A 27,824-nucleotide genomic window follows, 5' to 3' on the forward strand; every position below is an offset into this window, starting at 1 on the left:
AACTTTCTGATAACACTCTATTTTCCTTAGATGATAAATAGTTGCCAACTCTGCTCATAGTTGAGTAGGTTTAGGTAAGACTGACTCCCTCAGCTCCACCCTGGAGGGTGCCAGGGCTGAGAATACAACCCAAGACTGGCCAATCATCATTATCCATCCCCCAGACATGATAGCTGGTTTAGGAATGACCATGTGACCCACATTAGTCCAAAGACTCCATACCAATGTGTTAGCTGGAACCACTGGGAAAGATACGCTCTTTTTCAGCTAGAATTGCTGGCTTTCAAGATAGAACTTCTGAGTACTACCATTTGGAGAGGGCTTCCCTCAGAATGAAGCAAAGGAAAGCAGAGCAAAATTTTGAATAGTGTGAAATCAAAGAAGGTGACATCCCTTGAGAGCCTGGATGTAGCAGTCCACAGTCCTTGAAGCTATATCTATCCCCAGGCCATTTTGGTTACATAGGCCAGGTAAACTGATTGCTGTGATGGCTCCAATGCTTCACCCCTCCCTGTATCCTTGGCAGTGGCCTCCCAATCTGAGCAGGGATCAGTCACGTGACTTGCTTTGACCAATAAAGTGCTAGCAAGTGTGAAGCAAGCAAGCAGAGGCCTGAAATAGCAACTGTGTATCTGTTCTCTTGTTCATTTTGTTCTGCCATAGCAATTAGAACGTGCCCAGTCTAGCCTGCTGGAAGATGAGAAAAAAATAGAGTCAAGGTGTCCTAGCCAATAACTAACCAACCCCAAGACAGCTGAGCAAGCCCAGCCAAGATCAGCAAAGCCACCCAGCCAGCCAGCAGCTGACTACAGATGCATGAGCAAGCCCAGCTGAGATCCAAGGAGCCCCATACACTCAGAGGCTAAATAAACACTTCTTTGGGTGTCACTGACGTTTTGTAGGTGGTTGTTTGGGGCAACAGATGACTGATACATTTGCCCATGTTTCCTTTTTTGCTACATTGAATTCTAGTTAGGGTACCTGTCATCTATACCTTAAAGACTCCTCACATATAGTATGAAGAAATATTTTCCATTAAGGCTTCTCCTTTCCCTAAAGAGTCCATAGGAAGAATTATACATCTGTTGCTAACTAAGGAACTCAGTTTCAAATGTTCATGATTCTCAGAGTTTAATTTTGTTTGACTTGAAAATACACAAAAATCATTTTGTATCTTAGATTTTTGCATGAATAATCTGTTCTGTAAACAAGGGTGAGTCCATGTTCCAACAATAGGAATTCAGTTACATTTATGATGAAACAGACAGACAGTGAAATGTGACCATTACATGAGTATTTAATGAGATGGAAACATGTTCATGACATACTAATAGTAGAGGGAAAAAAGCAGACAACAGAAAACATTTTTATGATTTACTCACATTATAAAACACACATACACACACACTGCCTGGCATAGAAAACTGGAAAACATACATCAGAATATTACAAATTCCAGTAGTGGGATTCGGGGTGGTTTTCAGTTTTCTGCCTTTTGTTGATTTGCACATTCCAAATATTCCTATAATAAAGACCTCTCCTAGTACCTTTTTAGTCTCTATTTCATTTATTTCTGCTCTGATCTTTGTTATTTTTTTCCTTCATTTTTCCTTTTTCCTTCTATAACTCCAACTTAAGTTCAATGAATTTGTTGTTTTGGCTGTGCTTAGAATCCAGGAGCCTAGGTCCTAGCTGAGCCATGACTTACAGAATTGTCTTCCTAGAAGAAGCGATGAAATCTAACTTGTCCTTCCCTGTCTTCTCCTCTTGTTGTCTAGAGACAGATATTTCTGAGGTCTATAGCTAGGTTTGGGGTCCCCACTTCAAATTCGGTAAAATTTACAGCCACACAGATTTGATCTTCGGGGATTTTACCCACCTAGCTGGGCAAAGCTTTGGAGAATTTCAATAACCAACACACAGAACGTGGATTCGTTTATTATGGAAAGGAATAGACAAATGCACAGATAGCATATGATACACAAACATACATTAACTTAGTTGCAATAATGTTTCCTTATTTAAAGAGCAATACATGTTGCCAATGGCTCACAGTTTCCTTGGGGTCTCTTTTTCTAGGTTTAGATCAGGTTTATGCTACTGTCATAAAATGGATTGAGAAGCTTTTTGTTTTTCATATGTTCTGAAACAGTTAGCATTACTATAAAACTTCTCTACTCCTGAAATGTTTGGTAGAGCGCACCCATGAAACTGAATGGGCGTGGTTGTTGACTATCTTGTTATAATTTACTGATCTATTCAGGTTTGCTACCTATGTTGTGTCAACGATCATTAAAATGTTTCTTCAGAAACAGTCTCTTCCATCTAGACATTTCCCTCTTATTGGTATTGCTTTGTATAACTTTTCCTTAAAACTGAAAAAATCTCCTCCAGTTATATCCCTGTCTCATTCCTAATGTTGTTTGTATGTTTCTGTTTCTCTTGGTAACAATGTGACAAATATTTGTGTATTCTTTAGTGTTTAGAGGATACAGCTTTTTTTATTGGTACATTTTAGTACATTGTCTCCAGCTCATCAGCATTTCTTTATCTTTAGTAATAATTTCTACTCCCTGTGTTTAGTTACTGCTGACTTTTCATTACATGTTCATTTAACATCCATCATATTTTCTGATGCATGCACATAAGCCTATACACAATGGTTGCATTTTCTAGGATTGCATGTATAGAACTCTTGTCATTTGTAAATAGACTGTTATATTTCTTTTGAAATTTTTTCTATCCCAGGAATTATTCAGAAGGATATATTGGAATTTCAAAGTGGATAGAAGTTTTTGATGAACACTTTGTAGTTCTAATTTTACAGCATTCGGATCCGAGAATATAACACATAAGTTTTCTAATCTTTGAAAATTTTCAAGACTTTCTAAGTGGCCTAATAAATGATCAGCTTTCTTATCTGTCCAAACAACTAACAGATTATTGTAGAATTTTTTTAAAATACAGATATGTATACAGAAGAAAATGAAAATGATCCTGTCACTCATGGACAACCTCTATTAAAAAGGTGACATAGTAGTTTTCAATTACTCTTAAGTGTGTGTGTATGTATGTACATAATTTAATTTTAGACAAAATCAGTATTATATCCTTGTACTCTGTTTTTCCTCAATGCTTTACTCTTAACATCATTTCTTAACATTAATGCCATAAAATGTTTTTATAAAACATGATTTTTAATGGCCACCACAAATCTCCAAAGATGGCCACCAAAATTCCTCTCCTTCCTGGACACATTTGTCTCTCCTTCCATCAAGAAAAGGATTCTGTGTCCCTTCTACTTAAATCCGGGCTGGCCTTGTGATTGCTTTGACCCACAGATGCTGCAGAAGAGACTCTGTTCCAGCTCTGGGCTTTGCCCTACAGTGGCCTCAGGGCTTCTGTTTTTGCTCTCCTAAAAGCCAGCAGTGTAAAGTTCAAGTTATCCTACTGGGAAGAGAAGCCACAAAGAAAGACCCTGGAAGATGAGCCACCACATGGAGAAAGAGGCCACAAGAAGGAGCACGGAGGCATCCCAGCCCACAGTCAGCACCAAAACACCGGACTGGGGAGAAAGCCATCCTGGACCTTCCACCCGGCCCAGCTGCCATCTGAAATCAGGTGCACGAGTGACAGACAACACTATGTGTAACAGAAGGACCGGCTAGTCAACCCACAGAGGGATGGGAAATAATAAATTATTGTTTCAAACCTCCTGAGTTTGGGGAATTTTTTTTTTTTTTTTGGTTGTCGTTATACCAACAAAAGGACTCAAACAATGACTTAATGTTTCATTGAATGGTTACCTGATCATCTATTCAACCAATCACCTACATGGGACACTTAAGCAATTTGTTTTTAAAGTGTAAATACCATAATTAATGTGCTGATTGGTAAAGCTTTATCTACATCTCTTATTATTTCCCTAGGATAAAGTTCTAGAAGTAGAATGATAAGATCAAAATGTAAAAGCTCCTGATACCCGCTATCAAAACTCTCCTGACAGATGTTAAAACAATTCACACTCGCACCCTTACACTGGGCTATTTATCTTTCACAGCCTCTAGTCTTTTCTCTCAACGGATCCTGGAAGCCACCATCTCCTCTTAAGGCTACAAAAAAATCCCTGAAGTACCCAACTCAGGATCCCAGCTCTGCAAGCTCAGTAAACACACATTCAGAAGTATTTAGGAAGGACCGACAGCGGGCTACACGAACTCTGCTTTAGGCCTGTGCTTCCTCTACAGCTTGGCAGATGATCAGATAAACAAGGTTCACGGGGTCTTGGTTCTCCACCAAGATTTCTCAGGGACTTCAGCACACTAACGTGTTTCATGACCATTCCAAAACTGAGTATATTAGGTAGCTTCTCCAAAACTTATTTGACAAGAGAACCTTTTTTCCTTCAGAATACCTAAAAACATTCCACTGAACATTCAGATTTATTCATGTCATAAAACTGTGTAAGCATCTGCTGACTTCCCAGTGTTGAATGCAGGGAATAAAGCAGTGATGGAGACAGACATAGCTTGTGTCTTTGGGAAGTTTACCCTCTGCAACAGACTTCTTCAGGGTTTTCTTCATCCCAGGTCAGACATGGTTTCAGGGGAAGGTGGTCCCAGAAACTAAGCACAGCTTTAAGGGCATGACATGCCATGACCCAGGAAACCCAGAATTGACCTCTAAGATGGAAATATACGACATCCAAATAATGACCAGCTGGAGTTTAAATCCTACTAGAACAAGAAATAAATACAATTCAGTGTTTATTTTTCAAGCACTCAATAAAGTAGCCAGAATGTCAAAAGGAATATGAGTCAGTCATCAGCCGTCTGTGTGCCTGACAAGTGAGGACACAGGCTGATGTTGCTTTAGTCCAAGATCACACCAGGCAAGAGGTCCTTTGTACAGTGGTGCAGAACATATCTAAGCAAATGGTAACAGAATAGTTCCTTCAAAATTATATATCTGCTTCTTACCAGTAAATTTTAGTTAGCAACCTAGGTCCAATGCTTTACTAGGGAGTTAGTCCCCTCCCCCAAATTTGCAAAGGACAGGGATGGTTTCCTGGAACAATTCCGCCCTTACACTGGAGCATATTGACTGATGTCGATTGTACAGATACATAAAGGCCCATGACAAGGTGAGCCAAAGGTGAGTTTCCATGACTGTCATGTGTCCTCCTAAGTCTCATGATTCTTACTGTTCTCCTGAGTCACTCACAACTTCCTCCTCCCCCTACCTCCCAGCTGTGTTTAAGTCTCCTGATATATTTTTAGGTCTTTGTTTTGACACTTAGGCTTTTTTTGGTTGCTGTCTCCTAATTCTTTATCCTGATATATATATTTTTTTTTAGTTCTGTAAAATGAATCTCTGAGAAAGAGCAAAAAGATCAACTACATTCAGCAATCAATAATGCAAGAATGTCTCCTATTTCCCACTACTGACTTCAAGAAAACCACTTCTAAGCTTTTCTACCCAACTATAAATGCATTGTAAGAAATAAGGTATTATTAAGAGCTTATTGTTGTAAATACTACTAGGAAGCCAAGATAGGCTTAATCATTGAGCTTTCCTGTAAACTCTTAAAAAATCACCTGCTTCCCTATATGTTTATGATGTACAATCCTAAGAAGGATAAAGTATTAATTAGATCAAATGGCACAGAAATGGACAAATGTTGCTGAATACACCACCAAAGAAACTAATTGCACACCTTTTAACTTCAAAGCATCTCATGAATAAAAACTTGAAATCCAAGGGTAAGTTCCATTTAAGGCTCAAGCACAAAATAAAATAAAAGATGGGTTTATGAACTGCATACAAATTCATAAATAAACTATACATTCATCCCCTCTCTGTCTTAAAAGGTTTACAAACTTGAACTGTAAGCACAGGGGGCAAAAAGGTGGAGAGAGCCTTGACTCCTGTCTACCTCAAGTATCTCAGACAGTCATGGTCTGAAACAGTCTATTTTAAGACAAAGCACTTCCTGCTATCTGCTCTAAATTAGGTTAAGTTTATTGCCACAGATCTTAGCCTCAGCCCATCACCTGAGCCCTGCTGACAAACTGTGTGAGCTAAAATCATCAGTGTTTCCCAAGATTTGGCCCAACTTAAAATACCCTTCTTTTTTCTTATGTGCATCCCTAACTTTTTTTTTTAATGCCACAGAGTCAATGCCGACTAGAGTTAATTCTGAAACATTTCTAGAGGAAGACATGGTAACTGATCTCATGCAAGAACTGGCTGCCTAGGAGGCAGATGCCACCTGCAGATTGTTGTATGTGGCTAGCGCAGTGTTCTTCAGAATTTTGATCTAGTTGACAACAGAGAAAGAGTAAGACATTTCAGTTAAAATCCAGATTCTGGCTTCTCCTGAAAAACCTAAAAATCTGGCAATGTCAGGCCCACATCCCTACATGGCAGTAACTGGTTAGAACCAACCAACAGCCACCCCTCAAGGAAGAGCCTGCATCCTTCAGTTTGCCACAGTCCCCACCACTCCCTATCACATTGTATTTACTCTGATTCTCTCTTTTCATGCTTGCCTTTACAGACATTTAAATTGTACTACTTCTCCCATATAAAAGATGTTAAATAAGAGTTCATTTTCCTTTGCCACCACTTCAAGTTCATTGCCAAATCCTATCAACTTGACCTCTAATTTCTCTCTTGCTCCATTTCCTTGCTTCCACTTGTCTCCACCCTATTGCACCAAAATGACTTGCTTAAGCTATCTCATATCCTCCTAAAGTATCTCCTTTGTCTAACCCTCCTCCACTATATGTCTCACATATCAGTCAAACTATTTTATGATATAATTCTGATCACAAAATATCTTCCCTTTCCCACTAAAACACTTAGAAGCCTCCTGATGCTTTTTGGAACAAAGACCAAAACCCTTCCCACAATCCCAGGCCCCACAGGATCTGGCTCCTGCCAACAGTTTCAGCCTCCTCTCCTCACGGACTCGACTCTGTCACTCAAATGCACCGACTCCCTTCCTGTCTCAGAGCCTCCACACATGCTCTTCTCCTTGCTGGGATGATTCCTATTCAGCATTTGGATCACGGCATCTGATAGCCTGCCCTCTAGAAGGTCGATTGCATCCAAATCAGGTCTCTTGGCTATGTTGTTTCAAAGTATAATGCTCCTTTTTTCACGGTATAAAATATGGTATTTTTTAAAATATCAGAAACCGACTTTATCTGCCCTGTAAGCATTACCCGAGTGGCTTCCTTATTTAGGTTCAATTGGCCCGGGTCCTCTAGTGAAGGCACAAGAAAACCTTTTGTAACCCAATCAAGGCTGCTCTTCCTCAGGTCCTTGGTTTAGAAAATAGAAAACCATGAAAGAGAGAAATTAATAGACACAAAGGATTCAGAGCCTTCAAGGAGAAAACTCATAATGCCCAAAATTCAGAGTGAGATCAGTGGGAGGAGATGAGCAGGGTGGCAAACCACACTGGAGTTCCCAGAAATAAAGTAATTACTTCAAGATAGGAGGGCGTCCAGGCTGGTGATCGGGACTCAAGTCGGGTGGCTCAGGAGCCGCGGAGGAGGCTGTATGAGCAAACATGTTGGCTAGGCAGAAAGCTCCTGAGACCACAGCATGCTGTGTGGGGCCTGTGCAGCGAGGCACAAACAGTGTGCACAGGACTATGATGCAAGGTCCATGCGCCCTAGGCAGGGTGACCCACAAGCAGACAGACTATTTGGGTGCAGGTGGTGCATTTAGAAGAGAAACCCAGGAGGTATTGAGGGGAGAATTAGGCACAAAGCCAAGAAAGTGAAGAATGTCAAAATGGATCACATTTTCAAGGGGCTTTCTGCTGTGGGCATCTGGGCTCAGTCTTGCAGAAGGTACTCTGAGAGACAGTGGAGTACCTGCCTCATGGCTACACCTGCATAAGGGCAAGGCACCCATTCACTGTCAGCAGAGTCCTACTCCCCTGGCACTGCCAGCCCATGCTACATGGAGGCCCAGAGAAAGCCTTCATGACCCAGTAAGGCCATGAGTGCAGCTGTGGATGGGGTATCTGCCACACCATGTATGGCACACCAGCTGGCCTTCCCTTGCAGGACCTCACTGTGGGGCCGCAGAGGGCGTCCACAGCATCTTTCAGTCTGAGGAAGACCAGCTTCAACAGCAATACCTTAGGGCACCAAGATGCAACTTGTTGGGAAAGAGCTGGGCAGAACCCATCTCTCGGCTTGGGTGTGGGATTTATACCCACATTTCCCTCCCTACGTGGCAGTGTACTTCTGGGACATGGGGTTGGGAAGAAATAGTGAGAGGTGGAGGGAGGTGGATGCAGCCCTAGTGGAAAGACCTGGAACTTCCTGCTAATTTGGCAAGAGGGTTCCAGCATTTTTGGTTTAATTTGAACAAATGAAACTTGGGGCAAGTTTCTGAATAATCCATATATGGGCCAAAAATAAATTCCATAATTGATAATTCTATGTTCATTTGTGATTATTTGTTGCAGTTTCTCTTCCCTCCTACTTTAAACCCTTTTAACATTTGCTCAAACATGTGTGGAGCCCAAGACATGAGCACAAATGGAGGCGCAAGTACCATATGTCTCTATATCATACAGTTACAAATTGAGCTAACAATATGGTAAGCAAAATATATCCTATCTTCCTATCTTGACAAATATAAAGATGTGAAAGGTGAGGTTTCAATTTTGAGCTTGAAATTCTTGGACTCTTCAGACTTCAAGCCAATACATGGTGAGACAGCCCTGCCCCCAGCAAACATCCTTCTCTCTCCACCCCAGGAGCTTCACACACATGAACTCTGAAGCCTGCACACTAGGGCAGCTCTATCTATACCAGGGGCCACCCAACTTTTTGTATAAAAGACCAGAAAGTAAATATTTTAGGCTTTGTGGGACATTCAGTCTCTGTCACAACTGTTCAACTCTGCCGTTTCAGCACAAAAACAGTCACATATTAATGGTAACCAGTGAGGGTGGCTGTGTTCTAATAAAACTTTATTTATAAACATGGTTGTCAGCTGGATTCGGCCCCCGGGCAATGGTGGATTAACACCTGGACTATACTACACAAAGAGGTGCCCCTCTGCAACTCCAGGGCTCAGCGTAGCATGGTTTGTCCTCAGGAGGACAGCTTGGCGAAGACGCCCAAGCAGAGCCTGAACAACAGCTCAAGGTCATTTGAAAGGGTATCTCGCTGCGACCCTCCTTACCCCAGAACGACTCAAGAGACACAGTCACACAAGAGATTTTATTATCTGAAAGAGAAAATGGCTGCCCCCAGAGAGAGGGAGCAGCAGCTCATGGGTGAGGAAGCGTGTTTTTAAGGAGTAGGGATAGGGTGTGTTCTGTGTTGGTGATTGGATCTTAAGGGGTGGGCAACCATCTGGTCAGTGGTGATTGGATATTAAGGGGTGGGGATCTTAGCATGCCAGAATTTGCCTTCATCATTTAGGCAGGGAGATCCCAGGCCTGTGGGTACAGAGTGACCTGGAATGCTGGCACAGGCTCCGGGTGGGCACCTCCCCTTGGCCCGGCACATACCTCCCCAGTGAGGAAGGTGCAGTCATGAGGGCCAGAGTGGACCCTTGAAACCCCAAGGGGCCTATGCAAGGGCTCTTCCTGCCTGGACCTGAGGGTATACAGGAGATATATGGAAGAACATATTCATGATGACATATTCATCTCATCACTGAAATCACTTCCATGACAGTTAATGTAACAATTTTGTCATAGCAACCAGAGAGGTGAGAAATAGTGTTTGAAAAAAGGAAGGTGGGGATCTCCAAATCAGACCTGGTTGCAGTCAGATCTCTAATTTCTCGATGTGTAGCCTTAGGCAAAGTACTTCACTACTCTGATCCTCACTTTTCTCATCTGTAAAAGGGTGATGATAGCAGTACTTTTCATAGCAATTTGGGAATGGTTAAATAAGATGATAGAAGAAAAGGAGGACAATGTCCCGCACACAGCTAATGCTCCAAGAACGCTAACCTTGATAAGCCCAAGGCCACCACAAGAGAGTACAGTGGTTTCAAACCTCAAAGTAGTCTTAAAATTGTCTCAATCCAGGAAGCTTGCCTTGTTAAGACACCCCTGAGGCACACTCAGCCTACAACTATTCAAGATGCCTACCCTTTTTTTAAAATTGGAAAGAAAAATGGACATTTTCCCATTATCTGCAGACTATAAGATTATGTATCTGTTGATATTAAAAATCCCAATAATAAGCTATTTCATCTTTAAATGCCACAATGACATGAATTGGGGGGAGGGGGGAAGACATAGCAGAGCTTTTCAAAAATGCTTTCCCATCATTCTCCAAGAAGCTCTCTGTAACTCAAACACACTTACCTTCACACATCACTACTCTTTCCTTGAGTTCCCCAACCTCATTTTATAATTACTGTTTTCCATGTGCAGATTTAGCATGATTGCATGTTCACCTGCCTTGGCTATATTTTTTTGGTAAGGTGCTTAAGTAAAGAGGCTGACAATCTTCTATACTACAAGGTAAGGACTCTAAAAACTCTAATACCAAAGTATTAGTTAACTGTACTCTACCTGTTTTAATTTGAAACTTTATTAACTTATTGTAAAAGATGCAATTTAAAATCTGAAACACCTAAATTCTAAAGGAATAGACCACTACAGTACACAGCTAATGCAACCAGTTAAAAATACAGCAGAACCTCAAACAATAAACAGTAAAAATAAAAAAATAATTTGAGATGTCAAGTCAAATTACCATTAATATATAACATGCTGATTATAACACTATTATTGTCTCATGAAGTTTCATAAGTGCAACAAATTAAGCTGAAGAGATAAATAAGGTTTTTAGATTCATTTTTAAAACATCTGTGCGTTTCTTTTAATCTGCAAATGTAAAATGCCAGTTGACTAAGCTTTAGCTATACTGTACTTACAAAAAAGACTATTCAGGAATTACTGGTTCTTACACTAAAAAAATCCTCAATCTGCCACCTAACAGATGTTTCCAAGAAAATGACAGAAAGGTAGAAAATAACAACTTTGCCCCTTTGTCCCTAAAATCCAATCACACAAAATGTTTCTGCATTTAAAATCAACATGTAAGGAGTATGCCTAAATAGCCTTTTACTAGAAAACGAATATACACATAATCACATATACAAGGAAAAAGTTTAAAGATTGTAAGCTATGCTAAAAAAAAAAAAAAAAAAAAGACCACAATCAATACCAAGGGATGGGAAATGGATTAAATGCAAATTTCAGAGAACACTCATCTATGTATTCTGCAAAGGAGAGAAAGAATAAATGGTATATCCTAACTGTGGGGTCTCTCAAAAATATTATCATGGAGGAGTCACATGAACTTTTAGAAAGGGCCAAGGTCACAGTGCTGAATAATATGCAGAAACCCCTCTAAAAACTGAAATTATACTGAATAAGAGTCAATAGCTGCATTAAGTCATCAAGTAATTGAGTTCAAGCTCTTAGTGCATGGGCAAGGATAAGCTTATCTAACATAAAAATATATTAAAAGGGAAATTACAGGACATGGTTCAAATCTACTCAACAAATATTTCTAGACAAGTCTAAAATATGGCTTCTGACCTTCCAAGGACTCAAATCCCTCCATATTCAGGTTTACATGAACAACTTTGTTATTGTTCACAGCTGCCAGGCATTGTGAACACTGGAAATGGATGAGAGCCTTTCTGGAAGTATGTGGTGTGTTCTCAGAGGCAGAGAGGCCTGTGAAAGAAAGAGCAGCTCCAGAGAGAGAAAATCCAGTTGTTAAATCCTAGGCAAGAACAGACGAGAGACAACAGATCCACAGGCATGCATATTAAAAAATTTACCAATCTTGTAAGGATTTAAGGTTGTTTTTATTTCAGTAACCTGAAAACAAATAATATTAGGACATTGTTGATCACCACGGCTGCCGTGCCTACTGCGTTTGAGCAATAAGCCATACCCTAGGGAATCAGTGTAGGTCCATGAGAAAGGAGAAGAGATGGGATCAGGAGTCTAATGTGCTCTCGCAAGGTAAAAGGTAGGGGATGTCAACTTCCTCAGCATGAATCAATGTTTCATAGAAGTCAAATATTGTGAATATGGTGGGAGAATTGAGTCATCACCCAGCACACAGCAGGGTGGACCAGTTGACTGCCAAGAACCCGTCCAGAAAAGCTGGCATCATATTCCAGTTACAAGCAGCAATTTAGTTAATGTGGTTAAATTAATGTTGTTAATCTGAATTAGTAATAGGAAGTGTACTTAATTTCTAAATTGATTTAGGTTTTATAAAGGTGTAGGAACTTAAAAAACAACCCTCACCTGCTTTATGTTTTATATACACAATTTTTTACTGCAATCAAAAGCATCATGAAAACAGTAACGATTTAAGTGAATCCTGGGGTTCTACAAGAAATTATTTTCTTTAAAAGGCATCTCATCCAGCTTTGAGGAACCGTGGTTATAAGTGATTAAACATACATTGGGTTTGAGTCCTGAATCTCACATTTATTGCCTGTTGAACCTTGAGCAAGTTAACTAAACTCCCTGAGCCTCAGTAAGTACCTCAAAGAGTAACAATACTTCACAAAAATAAGGTGAGTTGTGATTAAATAAAAAACATCTAAGTGCTTAGCACAGTGCCTGAGGCTTAGTGAATACTCAGCACAATGACCCTCATCATCACCAATATTAACTACAGGCACATTGTGTTGTCCTCTTAAAGGGTGATGGCCCTGTTGTTGATTAGTTCTCTGTTCTCTATTAATTTCACAGAAGACTATGAGAGGCGTTCAAATTCTGAGTGTTCAGGTATGCTTCAATCTCTGTGATCACTTCTCGAAAGACTACGCGGCTGACTATATTGTTTGGAATGATAATATTAGCTATGTAGCTGGTTTTACATGGCTCCCAAGAAGAGAACTAGACCCTTCAGTACAGTATGTTTCTTGCTTATGAGTAAAAGAGGAATAACAGTAGTTAACATGTTGCAAAGGCCCTGAAATGATTAGCTGGTTAAAAAGGTTGCTAAGCAATTTGCACATGAGAGTAAAATTTTAGCCAGTGCAGTAGACTGCATCATTTGTTCAGAATATGCACTGTCCCTGGCTACTTGGCTCAGCCCTACAGTCTCCCTCCCAGAGGAGGAGCATCCTTCCTGCCCCACTGACCTCAGTCTTGGCCATCTGACTGGCTTCAAGCTGAAGGGACACGTGTCATATCCAAACAGAAACTATTAGAACCATCTTATGATCAAACTATTGCTTTTTCCTTCTCTACAATGAGAATGCCGGTCCAAGAAAGGCACTACTCCTTCAGCCTGAGTTCCAGCATAAAGCCGTGGAGCAGAACCATAGACAACCCGTGAGAGAAAAAAATAAACCACTGAGATTTGGGGGTTTTTACCTCAGCATAAGCTAGCAATATGGAACTAATACACCCAGCCCTACTACACAGATGCAACAGTAAAACCAAATATTTAATATTAACCTATTTAATATTTAACTTAACATTTAGGTTAAAATGTAGGGTGGCATTTTCTTGCTGATTTATCTCTCATTTCTTGCCACAATAACAATCTGGTAATGTCATCCTTCCAGGGACAAAATATCTCATGCTCGGTCTCTAGATAAATGCAAATCACTTGGAAACGATGCCTTTTCAGACACAGATACACATAACCAACCATTTGAACTGTTCCTAAATGTATTCTCTTTATCATTCCTGGGCCCTGATTTCTTTCCTAACAAACAGCTGCTCCTGATGCTTGGACATCAAGATGTAGGCAATCTTCAGAGGGGTTCAAAGGAGGATAAATCCTGCTGAGATAATACAGTTGTGCGAACAGCTCAAGTGAATGCCAGGAAGCATCAATGAGTGTGGGCTGGAACTCCTGACTCCAAGGTCAGCACATGTGTGAGGGCCTGCCGGGAACACAGCCCCATGAAGAGTCTGGCCACGCCTGGCTCAAGCATGCCTCACCCCAGGACAGTGGAGAGAAAGGAGACCTTTGCACCTGCTATCTGTGATTCTATCTTACAATGACCGTGGAAGTTTCAGATTGCACCAGGTGATATCACTGTCTTCCCCTGTGCCTTTTGCAGAACAGACAATTCAACCCTGACAGGTCCTTGAAGGCAATAGCCATGTCTCATTCATCTTCATATTTCAATACTGTTACACTTGCAATTAAAGGCAGCTCAGCATAGTACAGGCTTTGGGTCAGGAGTCCAAGATTCAAATTTCAGTTTCTCCAGTTACTTGGGTAAGGACCTTGTGAGCAGATACTGTTAAGAGCCCTCCTAATATCCCTCTGGCCTGCACATTTCAGAGCACCCCAGAGAATTTCACACCGCCAGTACAAAGCATCTCTGCAAAGGACTTTTTTTGAAACTTTGGGAAACTACTCTTCCCTTACAGGAGGCGGGATAGAGTGCTAGGAATTAACCACCCTCAAAAACAACTGTCACAGATATTTATACACCAATGTTCACAGAAAGATTACTCACAATGGCCAAAAGGTAGAAACAAACCAAATGTCTAGCTACATATAAATACAATGGAATATTATTCATCCTTAAAAAGGAATGAAATTCTGGTTCATGCTATATCACTGATGAACCTTGAAAACATTATACTGAGTGAATTAAGCCAGACAAAAAAGGACAAATATTTTATGATTCCACTTACGTGAGCTACCTAGAAGTGATTCATAGAGACAGGAAGTAGAATAGTAGTTGCCAAGCGCTGGGGACAGCAGGGAATGGGGAGTCATTTAATGGGTACAGTTTCAGTTTGAGATGATCCAAAAATCATGGAGATAGATAGTGGTAAGGGTTGCACAACATTGTAAATGCACTTAATGCCACAGAACTGCACACTTTAAAATGGGTAAAATGGTAAATGTTATGTATATTTCACAATAAAAAAGAAAAAGAAAAGAAAAAAACAACTGACAGGAGACGGTAGTTACATACCCTGCTCCCTCCTGGTCATGTGAGATCATCCTGAGGCAGGTGGTTTACACCGGCTCCAGTTCCCTTGTGAGACTGAACTCCAGCCGCCACTCCAGTAGCTTACTGAGCAATGTCCCCTCTACTGGTTGCCTTCTTCCCCCTGTCTCATATCCTTGTTCACCTACTAGGGTTCCCAGTATGTCCCAAATAATCGCTTGCATTAGAAACTTATCTCAGGCTCTGCCTCTGGGAGAAGCTAAACTAAAACTAAGTTAAGAAGGTTCTTAACTTCTTCTCTATATGTAATTCCCTCATCATGAGAAATAACACTTGGATCATGGACTTACTGTGAAATTAAATGAGATACAACACATTGCAGGTACTTAATATGAGTGTCTTGAACCTCTGGTCCAATAGTCATCTGCCTTTTTGATAGACGATAACTCTTAGTTTCTGGAAGAGATTAGGAATCCAAGAGCTATTCTTTCCCATCTTCCACCTAATTAACACCTCCCACGATTTAACATTCTTCATTTAGACACAAGAGCATCAAAAGAAAGTGGAATTTTGCATCCACCTCAATTTTTGCTAAGAAGTGAGCTAAGCCCACAAAGGAATGTTGAGAAACTCCAAAGTCTCACCCAGATCCTCCACAGCAGACAGACAACCACCAGACTCCCAACTGAGGAATTAGAGGGCTGTTGCATTAACTGTATATAAAACTTAATTCTCATCCTTTCTCTTCAGTTCCAAATGTACCATTTTAGCATTACTAAGGCTTATGATGGACCAAGACACACTTGGTCATTTTCCTGTTCCACAGGGCAGCGTATGAAACTATGGCATGATAATCCACAGAGGTGCATCCTTTGTACTATTTTATTTGCTTTCTCTTCTCTTTCCTTGTTCACCAAAATACAGAGAATTTTGTTAGCACAACGATCACCTATGCCAATTGGCAAACCAAAGGAAGAGGTTATCAGTTCTCCTAAATAACACTGGTAAGAAATCCAATTCCTACCCCCCGCTTTGTAGAAAATGCCTTTCGGAATATGTGTTTTTTTAAAAAGCTGAACAAATGAAAGTTGATTAGACCTACATGTTAAAAATGGAAGCTCTGTTCCCAAGACAAATAAACAATAAAATCGCAAACCACATCTTGCCCTGTATTATAATCCCCAAAGCTTCTTTCCAACACTTCATACATCCATAGCCTTTAGCTTTGTTCTTACGCCTCAAAACTATATGTAGTTGGCCTACTTAAGTCCAAAGCACCTTAAGGGTAAACACCATCCATACTGAGCACATCTAATGGTTTCTATCTTTGCCTCGGTTATATTACATTTATGAGGTTCATATTTCTCCCTAAATTACTGCCTCAGTTCTTCCATTTTCCACTTACTTTTTATATAATAATGACAAGATTCAGGAAATATTCAAATGCTTGCACAAACTGTGCTATACAAATATGGTGACGCTGCTGAACTAAACCTACTTGTTAGCACTTAAGGCCATGATACTATGGCTCATAAGCTGCAGCACAGAAGTCAAGATTAATGGATGAAAAGCAGTTTGGCAATGTTACTATCTAATGTACAAAAGTGGTGGGAGTCATACAGAAGTCAAGTCAGAGGCAGCTGGTATGCATGGGGCATTGAATATAGTTACAGCACATAATTCCCCATCTTGTACATTCCAGGGAGTAATTAAACCATTCCCATTTAGGAATTTCTTACACCACTTACAGACACTATACACTATGAATCATTCCCAGTATTTCCTTCTATTTGTCTAACAAATTTATTTCAATTCCATCCATTAACTGTAAACATTTGCAAAAATTGTAAAGATCCATACTCTCTGTGCTCGGATCAAAACTGATTGAAAAGCGTGTGATCCCAGATGACATCAAAGAAATTCTCAAAACCAACAAGCAGTGTGGAGTCCCACTACAGGTCTTTTGTGAGGAGTCTCTTCATCTGGAAAATGGGCTTTCAAAGTTATGATGGCTGCATAAATTGTGTTTGGTCAATGAAATCGGAATGGGCTATGCTACAATTCCCAAGGGCATATTCGCAGTCTTTCCATGGTTTTCCAGGTCATCCTACCACACCCTTGCCACAATTTCAAACCCCATCCTCCCAAAAGCCAAAAATAAGTAGTTATTGCCATGGAAGTGGAATGAAAAGAGAATAAAGAGAAGCCAGCCTCTCTAGCTGTACCAGTCCCCTACTGAAACCCTTCTGATGGTTAAGTTAAACCTCCTCTCCTTTGTAGATCACAGGGTCCTCACGCCTGTCACTCTCTGTGGACTCTCTCACCATCCCCCAGCCCTAGCCAAGCTAATCTCCAGCTCCCCAGGTCCCCTTTCACACACACCCAAACCCTGAATCCCCTGCTCTCTTGCTCACCTTTACAGCTGGAACATTCCCTCTGATTCGCACCATCAAAACCAAGTCCACCCCAGCTGACTCCACTTAGTGCTCTGTCTCCCCTTAGCTGTGTTACCTTCTTCAAGAAGCCTTCCTTCATCCTTGATGCATGAATCTCCTAAGTCTCCGATTATAATAGCCTGCTTACTTGTCTGGTGCCCACTAGAGGCTACAACCCCTGAGCCCCCCAAGATCACCTGCTCTGTTTACAGTTGCATCCCTTGTGCCCAGCGAGCACACACACATATGGTGACTATGTAATAAAATGGCTTAACTCTTTGTTAATAAAATCCATCATGAAGCACACCAGCCATTCCTGTTTTCCAGGCAAAATAGCTAATAAAATGACAGATACTTAGTCCATCCTTTGCATGAAAAACACTGATGTAAAAAAAAAAATTGTTTCAGATCTGGGAAAGGGCCAAATGATTTTGATACACATCAGGATACAGAGATCCCCAGATGAGAAAGCTAGTGGCAAAGCCAGAAATGGAACTCGGATCTCTTGACACGCAGGTCACTGCTCCATCTCCGTATCCACAAGAGCCTGCTCTGAAGTTATTCTAAGCAACTATTCATGTTGCTGAATTCAAGGTGGCCTGTCAATGTGTCTGATGTCTGTGTGTGAAAAGATAGCTCTTTCTCAGACTAAAAAAAAAGGTAAAGAATTTCCCTTGTATGCCCCTGCTAAATGCTCTATGCTCACAAGCCTGATGAACAGCGATCACTGAAACTCAACTGCCTTTGTATCCACTCAGCATCAAACCCTATTTCAACCAGCTCCTAAGAATGCCAAACCATCACCCCATTCACTCCCCAACCTCCTGTTTCCCTCATGAAGAGTTTTCAGGAACAAGACAGCTAAAGAGCCAAAATGGAAACAAAGAACCGGTAGGAGGGAACGTTATCCGGAAGGAAAGAAAAAAGCACACATCAGAAAGAAAGAAAACACATCAAACGTGACAGAGTCCACAGCACTGCTCTACAAGGACCACCCTTTGAGCCAGTCTTGCTTCTCCAGATGACAACAGTTACCTTGGAGTCAGCTGGCAGGAAGGCAGCATGGCTGATCTGCCTTCAAGCAGACACAAGAAAGCCATCGCGGTAGGAGTTTGGTGCCCGCCAGCGTCACTGAGAAAAAAAACCAGGGGTCATGATACCAGCTCAACCTTCCACCTTCAGGAACTTTCAGGACAGAGTTCTCCACCCCCAGAGCAGCTCCCAGACACCAAATCCACCTTCAAACGCCTTGGACCCTCAGAGGATGACTTTCCACCCCAACCACACCCACCTTGCTTTAGAGAAATTCACTGCATAAGAACTAGTAACTACAATGCACAAATAGGTTTAATTTCTTATATCAAATTCTGCCCTTTCAGGCACATGAAAAGATGCTCCACATCTCTAATTATCAGGGAAATGCAAATTAAAACCACAATGTGACATCACCTCACACCAGTCAGAATGGCCAACATCCAAAAGACTAGGAACAACAAATGCTGGTGAGGATGCGGACAAAGGGGAACCCTCCTACACTGCTGGTGGGAATGTAAATCAGCTCAACCACTGTGGAAAGCAATATGGAGGTTCCTCAAAAAACTCAAAATAGAAATACCATTTGACCTGGGAATTCCACTCCTAGGAATTTAACAAAAGAAAACAAGATCCCAGATTCAAAAAGACATACGCACCCCTACGTTTATCGCAGCACTATTTACAATAGCCAAGATATGGAAGCAATCTAAGTGTCCATCAGTAGATGAATGGATAAAGAAGATGTGGTACATATACACAATGGATTATTATTCAGCCATAGAAGAAAACAAATCCTACCATTTGCAACAACATGGATGGAGCTAGAGGGTATTATGCTCAGTGAAATAAGCCAGGCGGAGAAAGACAAGTACCAAATGATTTCACTCATTTGTGGAGTAATAACAACAAAGCAAAACTGAAAGAACAAAACAGCAGCAGACTCACAGACTCCACGAAGAGACTAGTGATTACAAAAGGGAAGGGGGTGAAAAGGAAAGGTGGGTATGGAGGGAGGGAGAAGGGGATTAATGGGCATTATGGTTAGCACACATAATGTAGGGAGGTCACAGGGAAGGCAGTATAACACAGAGAAGACAAGTAGGGACTCTATAGCATCTTACTATGCTGATGGACAGTGACTGCAATGGGAACGTGGTGGGGGGACTTGATAATACGGGTGAATGTAATAACCACAATGTTGCTCATGTGAAACCTTTATAAGATTGTATATCAATGACAACTTAATAAAAAAAAAAAACTCTGCCCTTTCTTGCTATAAGTAGCCACAGTGTTTTGGTAGAAAGTCTGTATACACAGTTTGTACAAGGATCTCAGAGTATTCCTCAAGTACAGTTACATTGCTCAATTTCCATTCAAGCTCTTGTCTTCTGAGCCACTAGGTTGCTGGAGTTAATAGTATGCTCTTAATACATTTATGGGGAATGCACTTGGCTGCCTGAAATCCATTCATACTCTGAAATCACAGAATGACAACAGCCTTTAGGGGTGAAAAGCTGTAAGTCAGGAAAAAGGAAGGAACACTATCAGACCCATCCCCACCCACCACTGCTGCCCCCCCCCACACACACATCCATGTGCATGCACACACCATGCACATACAAAAGAATAAAGTGAACAAAATGTGGAATCTGGACAAATCATGGCAAAGTAAAGCGGCTGACAGAAGGCATCTATGAACACAGTCAATGTCCTTCCATCTACATGTGTATCCCAGAGATGCCCTCTGAATCCATCCTCCTCATCCGCTGGGGCTGCAATCTCACTATTGACTTCCAGGAAAAGTAATCACTTAGTTCCTTCCTGAAAGTGCTGGCTGCCTTTCTCTTTCTCTCTCTCTCTCTCTCTCTCTCCCTTTTAATTTTGTTGCATGCCCACTAGGTGACAGCAGCTAGAGATTTTCTGAAACTTCTGAGCAACAAATCTGGAAGATGAAAGTGCAGAAGGAATGCCCAAAAGTTAGAGGCAGAACTTGAGGCCCCATGCTGGGAAATGGTGCTAAGATTTCCCAGGGCCTGGGCAGAAGCTGAACTAGCCCAGGATAAGGGTGACCAATCACATCAGCAACTGAGTCAGGGAGGTAGCAGCCTTGAGACGGCAGAATGAGTGACAAATCACACAGAGGACGTAGCCCTTGCTGTGAAAGAGAGACAGTTGGCTCTTCCTGGTGCCTTTGGCATTGACACTGTTGGGGCTCAGTGGTTGCCTCTGCTGTAATCATGGAGCCACACACTGATCCTACTATGTCCAGCAATAATGGCAGAAGTGGGTTCAAACTCTGGCTCCTCCATGGCATTAACTTTGAGCAAGTTCTTCTGTTCATTCGTTCATTCAACAAATATTATTGAGCATCAACTATGTGTCAAAGACGCTTCCAGTCACTCGAGATAAAGCAAAAGGCAAAAGCTCTTGCCTTCATAGAGCTTATCATTCTTTAAGCCTCCATTTCCTCATCTATAAAATGGGGAATAATATACCTACCTTTATAGGCAGTATGAAATGAGGAATATAAAAAATCTAGCACATAGTAAATGATCAGCACATGGTGTCCTTCATAGAACAGAACAAGCTTATCCACAACGTCCAACCCAAGTGTAAGCTACAAGTGAGGAACTGTCGGTGGTTCACCTCTAAATCCCCAGTCCCTATCACATAATAGATACTCAGTAACTATTTCACACATCAATGAATGAGTATTCAATAAATAGTAACCATTATTATGGTACCTGGTAATCACTATTCCTCCCTAAGCCACTGAGGTTCTTTTAGCTAAAAAAGCAGCAGGGTGTGAAATTGAAGGATTTTTTTTTCCTAAGAAAAGGTGCAGCATGCAATACATCTTCAGACTGTTTAATACGTTATTGAGCATTTTTAATATGCAAATGTTACTGAGCATGAGTGTTCCAATTAGTACGAGACCCGCCTGGACGGCTGATGGGGAGGCCAGCCCACTGCTTTCCTAAGCACAAAGCAGGGGCAAGTTGGTTAAGCTTCAGGTTGATCCAGGAGACACTTAAAAACTAAGTTAAAGTTTAGCAGATGTGCTAAAAGATGACCTATCCATATAGATAAGCTAAAATGTGCTGCATAAATCATCACAAAATCTCAATGGTTTAAAAGCAACAAAGGCTATTTCTCGGTCATGTTATACGCCCCATGCCGGCTGACTGGAAGCTTTGCACATTCGGTGACCTGGGGACTCAGGCAGATGGAGGCTCCATGTCAGCACGTGCTGCTTCCACGATCAGCAAAGCAGAAGAGAACACTGGACGGCCTCACACCGGAAATTCAGTGTTCTCGCACAGTGACACAAGTCGCTTACAGCAATCACCTGGAAGGAGAGGAAAAGGAGCTATGGGGAATGTCACCAGTCTCCACCGCAGATGATATTAAGACACAGCAAGCCGTGGAGTGACAGCGGGGTTTGCCAGGAGAGTATCAGGGGTCTACAGCTCACATGATCCTGCGCCTGAACCTAGGGAATACTTTAGAGCAGTGGCCACAATATAAGGACATCTCAGACAACATAAACCTGGACCCCGAATTTTCAGAGCAACCCTGCTTTTTTTTTCTACAGATATACTGAGGGTCCAGATAAGCTAATGTTTAGGAAACAAAGAAGTGTCTACAGCTGAAAAACATTTGAAAACAACTAATGTGATCCAAATCCTTCATTTTACAGATTAAAAAAAGCACAGAGAGAGGGAAGAAAAGGGAAGCCCAGGAAATTAAAGTGACCCCACCCCACCCTCAAGAAAGCTCCAGAATGTTTAGCAGATGTAGAAGGATATTGACAGAATTTGTTGCTCCACTGCACCACCCTGTGGCCTTACCCTTCACCTCTGCTGCGTTTGACCAGCACAAGAGACAGACCCAGACCAAAACCATATCCTACGAGATCATCGAGGAGTCAATAAATGGTATGGACGATAAGTAGATGTCCCCACTCTCCCGCACTAAATAATGATTCACATCCCATTAGCAATTCTCTACATTACTCATTCCCTACTTCCTGGCAAATGTGAAGCCATTAGTAGAAGTTAATACTAACCTTCAGAAGACTTTTGTTTTGTTCTCAGAAGATTACAGGTTAACAGCCAACTATGATCTGTGTTCTCTCATTTCCATCCTCTTCTCATATTCCCAGCCCTGCTTTGTGCCCAGCTTTCCCTCCACCTTCCTTCACACTAAAGCACTGGGTATTGCGTATGCAGCCTTCCAATCCATGAAATAAAACTCAGACTTATCAACCTGGAATCCAGGTGCCCCTCACATTTACCCCAACCTACTTCCCCAACATTATCTCTGCTGTGGTACTTATCCAGCCAAAGGCAGAATGACCTAAAAGTCAAAAAGACATAGGAAGGAAAATTAGATCTTGTGCAAGTTTCTTAATCTGAGTTTCAAGGTGCTCACCTGTAAAATAGTTGTGATGGCATCTATGCTGAGAGCTCTTGAGAAGGAGGGCATCAGTGAGGATTGATTAGGTTGGACTACAAATCGTGGCTTCCAAGCAGGCGGTTAGTTATTTTAATAAATACAGGGAAAGACAGTACAGGCTGGTACTGTTGTTCAACAATCCTTCCAGGCTCCCGCTGTGCCATTTTTAATACACGGTCCTACCTTTGTTGTAGTAGTTGGCTGCTGCCCCTCTGAGCATCGCAACTATATTCCCAGCAGCAAGAAGCAGAGAGGGGAAAAAGTGGTCGGGGTATGCCAGCCAAGTGTGTCTCCCTCATTGCGTATTCAGGAAAGCCCCCATCCAACTACACCAACATACATCTCTGGGAGACCTGAGTCCTATGGCCACTCTAGGCTGTAAGGGAGTCTAGGAAAGTGAGATGGGCATATTCCCATCTCAGACGAAATCAGGTTTCAGTTAGAAATGAGATGAACACTGCATAAGCAGTCAGAAATGTCTACCCCAATACCATATTCGATATTTTATGTAAAGTGTTTAGCACAGTGCCTAGCACATAGTTAACTGCTTAATAACAGTGAAGCTATGATTATTGTTATTATTATAGTTACTGTTGTTATTATTATTCATCTATCTTACCCTCTGGCCAAATGGAATAACTCATTACATCCAGATGGGCTCCTTACATTTCTACCATACCATGGCTCTATCTGTATCTCCAACACTAGCCCTGCTTCAAAGTCCAGGAAAATGTGATTTCATCCAAAAAATATTTGCTGACAACCTACTCCTCAGAAGTTCTGTGTTGGCAGGATCCACATCAGACAAAAACCCTGTGCTCATCACTCCATTGAGCATAGTGCCTTGGAACACAGGAGGGTCTAATGAATAGGCCTTGATAATTTAAGGAATTCATGTCCTTACTCACATCTGCCTTCACAGTCAATCCTCTAAAAGTAAACACGGTTTATTCCTGAAATGCAAAACCTAAACGCTATGAATGAAGAATGCATCCCCTCAAGAATGAGAAGGAAAATCTATAAAATTCTCTAATTACACACAGTGGGAGTCCAGATTACAGTTTATCTAATAGTCCCTCCCCTACTGTGGGCAGAGTCTACTTTTACCCATGGATGTTGGGCTTCACCATGCAACTTGCTATGTCCAGCAAGGTTGATAGTGGAAATGATCTGCCATGAGAAGAGTATTAGCCCCAAATAGCTACTATCCCTTCAGCCTCGGCCCCAGAGCACGTGTGGAGTAGACAGAATCTAACCCGCAGCCCACAGCAGAGCCATTCAGGGGACCCAGTCTCAATCAGCCAACTCACGGCCAACCTAAGACATAAGAATAAATACCTGTTGCTGTAAGTCAGGGAGTTCTGATACACAGCAAAAGTTGACCAACATCTCTTTAAGCATCCCTACATATTCTTAACATCCGATTACAAATAACAGGCTCAAGAACCCTTACCTTGGTACACCAGCGATTTCTATCTTTGGATCAACTGTTTCAAATTCACAAGATTGACATTATCATTAACATCAGTACTTTCTTTTTTCCATGTGTTCTACTAAGCTTTCTAAAATCAGGAAAATCATAATAAAGTACCAAGGAGTAATTTAAATACTGCTGAAGTTGAACTGTTGGCTGGGAAGTAGGTATCCCATACGATGGTCAAAATGTTAACTTCTTAGATGATGAGAAGAGGTAAATGATGTCCTAGAAAAACAAACAAAAATGTAGATTCTACAAAGTCAACTTAACCAAAGTCCAAGACTAGCTGTTGAAGTGAATTTGTGAACTCCAACACCATTCATTCATTTAAACTCATTTTTCAGGATACCTATTTTGGCAAACCATAAACATTGAGTTTCACCAATGGGAAGAGATGATAAGGTTTAGGTCTTGTGGCTTTTCCAACATAGTAAAACAAGAGGACTATACTATTTTAATAGAATAATTTAAATACAATTCTATTTAACCAATAATGAAAAAGAGTCTCTTTGTAAGTGAAAGAGAAAATATGATTCCAATCCCTTAGCAAAAAAAAAAGCTAAGTGAAAGATGTTAAGAGCATGTACTCAACCAAAACCTATTCCAAAATTTCCCAATGGAAATGTAAGGTACTGAGAAAAATGGAAGACTATGGATTTTCTTTCTTTTTACCTTCTTTTAAGTCATCCTCATTAAGTTTGGAAACAAATTTCCACTGGACCAATGCTGACATACTAGAAGCAGATGATAGATAACAATAATAATAGATAAAATGTTACCAAATTTTTCTACTGGTAAAAGACAAATTGGCAAGGCAAATAAGACGATGTAAAAACCATCCACAGTGCAGTGGACTCTTAACAGAACAGGCCTTCTATATGCTGGGAGAGACCACGCTTCAGACTGGACACATGCAGACCACCCAACCAAAATTTGAATTCAAAGGCCATGGCCAAGGTCATGAGCTCTGGGTCAGAAGAACCTAGGCTCAAGTTCTCACTCTCACACTAAACTGTGGCAAGATACTTAATTCCTTTTTGTCTCCTCACCTAGAATTTGGAGATAATAATAAAGAGTTCCTACATCATGGGGGCTCTGCAAGGTTTAAAAAAGATAATGCATGTGCAGTGAGAATAATAATGGTAACAGCGGTAGTTATACCACCACCTTGACAAACCGGCTCCTACACGAAGACCATTCTAATCAGGACACTCTGGCTCACAATCTGTTCATGAAATGCTGAATGCACAGCTTTATATTCACACCAAGGTACAGCTTCTATAAGGTAACAGCACTCTGGATCAACCAGTAATTTTTCTACTCAATTCAGGGAGAAGGGTGTTGAAAAATAAGCCTTTCACTTATAGAAAATTGAGAAGGATCTGGTCCTTCCCCCCACATTCATCTACCCCTGGAAGTCTTTCTGGTGTAAGCCACGCTTCCATCACCATCCACACACCGCCACCGCCACCCCTCCAAACTGTGCAAGGCTTTTATGATAGCACAGAAGCCGACAGACAAGATGGCTCATCTTAGCAGCAAACTCACCTTGAAGGCAAACTCTTCTGCCTGGCAGAAAGGATCTGGCTTGACCCCACTTCCACCTCCAAACTGACACCCCAACTGTAAGTGAAGAAGGCAGCCCTCGCTTCCAGAAGTTGAGTTACACTGTCAGAAACTAAAAGAATCCCTTCTATTCAGTGACAATCCTAATAAAGCATGCTTTGCCTGCTTCAAAAATATCTTATAAATCATCCGACAGAGCCAAGAACCGCACACTGAGAAACAATGTGACTTGACAAGGACAAGAGTGATCAGAGACAAAGTGCCACACCCTTTTCCAGACAGCTCCACCTTAAATGGTGTATCTTATCAAGGAACCTGCCATTCTCACCCCCCAACACTCCCCATTTCGTTCCTCTCACAGAACCATTTCATTTCCATTTGGAAGCCAATGGCCTGAGCGTCCCCAACTACTACAACTACTAAGAGGGGTGGGGGGAGACAAACACAAGCCAAGCATACTTGCTTCTAAACCCATTTTCGAAGAGTTTTCTTCCCGTTTGTCTGCCTCGCACGGCTGGAGCCTCACACCTGGTGGAAACCAATGGTTAAGTAAAACCACTGATTTAAAAAGCCAACCAGGAAACTAACCATGACAAGTGAGAGCTGCCCTCCTCTCCCGAGCATTGATTGGCTCTTGGGGTTCCACCGGTCCCGGTTCTGCCCACGTAAGTGGCAGGTGTGGCTGTCAATCACAGAAGGACCTGACACTTCACCGCTCCGGGAGTAAATTGCCTTTCATCCAGCAAAGGCAGGTAGTCGCCTAAAATCGATCCGCTCTTAACGGAGGGGACCCTCCCTCTCTGGCAAGGAGAACTGAGACCCTTAAGTACAAAATAAAGAAGGCAGGGCCGATCGGAGAGTTTACGAGCGCGGTTTTATTATCTCGAACCAAGGCAGCCCTTAATCTTCACTGTCCTAAGATGATCTTTCAAAGGCTCGGACAGAAATCGAAAAAAAAAAGGTACAACCTTCTAAGTACCCCTTTTCTTGTATAATTCGGATCGGAGATGGGGAGCGGGAGGGAAGGAATGTTTAGTTTAATTTCACATCATCTTCGTTTCCGTACACCACCACCCCTTACGCCTCCCCAGCAAAGCCGGCTCGCTTCTCCCCGGCCCCGGATTCCCACACACTCCCCTCGGAGCCCACCGAGGCGGCCGGGCACCGCACCCCCTGGGCTGGGGCTCCACCTCTCTCCACTTTGTGCTGCTTGGGGGTGCCCCGGGCCCCTTGCCCCGCGAACCCCCATCTCTGAAGGCGATAGAGGGGGAGCGGGGAGAGGAACGGCGCCGGCAGCGAGGGGCGCCGCCGGAGGGGCCGCGGGAGGCGGCCGTGCACTTGCTCCGATCCGGGGTTTGCGCGGCCAGGCGAACCCGCCCCTAGGCCGCCCGGCCTCTCCGCGCCCCGGCAGCCCGGGAAGGCGCGCTTCACCCTCAGCTCCCCGGTAACGCATTGCAGCTCCCCGCGAGCGAGGGGGACCCGGCACGAGGCCGGGCCGGGCGCCCGGCGCAGTCGACGCCTCACCTTTCCGATGCGCGCCCCGGGGCCGTCCCACATGGATTTCACTAGCGCACGTCGCCTCGGCCCCGGGCGGCCGGGAGGAGCCGAGCCGGCGCCGAGCCGGGCGCGAGCGAGCGGCCGCGGGCGGAGCCGGCGGGAGGGAGGGCGCCGCTCGGAGGCCGGGGAGCGCCGGCCGGGCGGGGCCGGCGGCCGAGGGGGCGGCGCCCGCCGCAGTCCCGAGACGCGCGCCCGCGCCGCCGCCTCAGCCGCGCTCGGCCCGCGCCCGCCCGCCCTCCCGCCGCTCGGCGCCCGCCCGCGCGGCCTGACTCACATTCCCAGCATTCCCGAGGACCGCGGGGGGCGGGGTCCCTCCGGGGCGGCGGGCCGCCCGGCCC

The 27,824-nt window shown here is 42.7% G+C and overlaps 1 protein-coding gene across 10 annotated transcripts in view; it reads right to left on the reverse strand.

The window, feature by feature from the left end:
* ERC2 (ELKS/RAB6-interacting/CAST family member 2) overlaps nt 1–27,608 on the reverse strand; it is a 784,869-nt gene extending 757,261 nt beyond the window's left edge. For 8 of the 10 annotated variants that reach the window (XR_012128892.1, XR_012128896.1, XR_012128894.1 and 5 more), the window contains exon 1: nt 27,454–27,608. The gene's annotated coding sequence lies outside the window, so the exon portion shown is untranslated. Of the gene's footprint in view, nt 1–26,388; nt 27,422–27,453 lie in introns of those variants that run through there. The other 2 variants (XR_012128895.1, XR_012128891.1) reach the window with 2 other exon arrangements.
* Nucleotides 27,609–27,824: the final 216 nt, after the last annotated feature.

The sequence above is a fragment of the Manis javanica genome, chromosome 3 (genome assembly GCF_040802235.1).
Source record: "Manis javanica isolate MJ-LG chromosome 3, MJ_LKY, whole genome shotgun sequence".
NCBI lineage: Eukaryota > Metazoa > Chordata > Mammalia > Pholidota > Manidae > Manis > Manis javanica.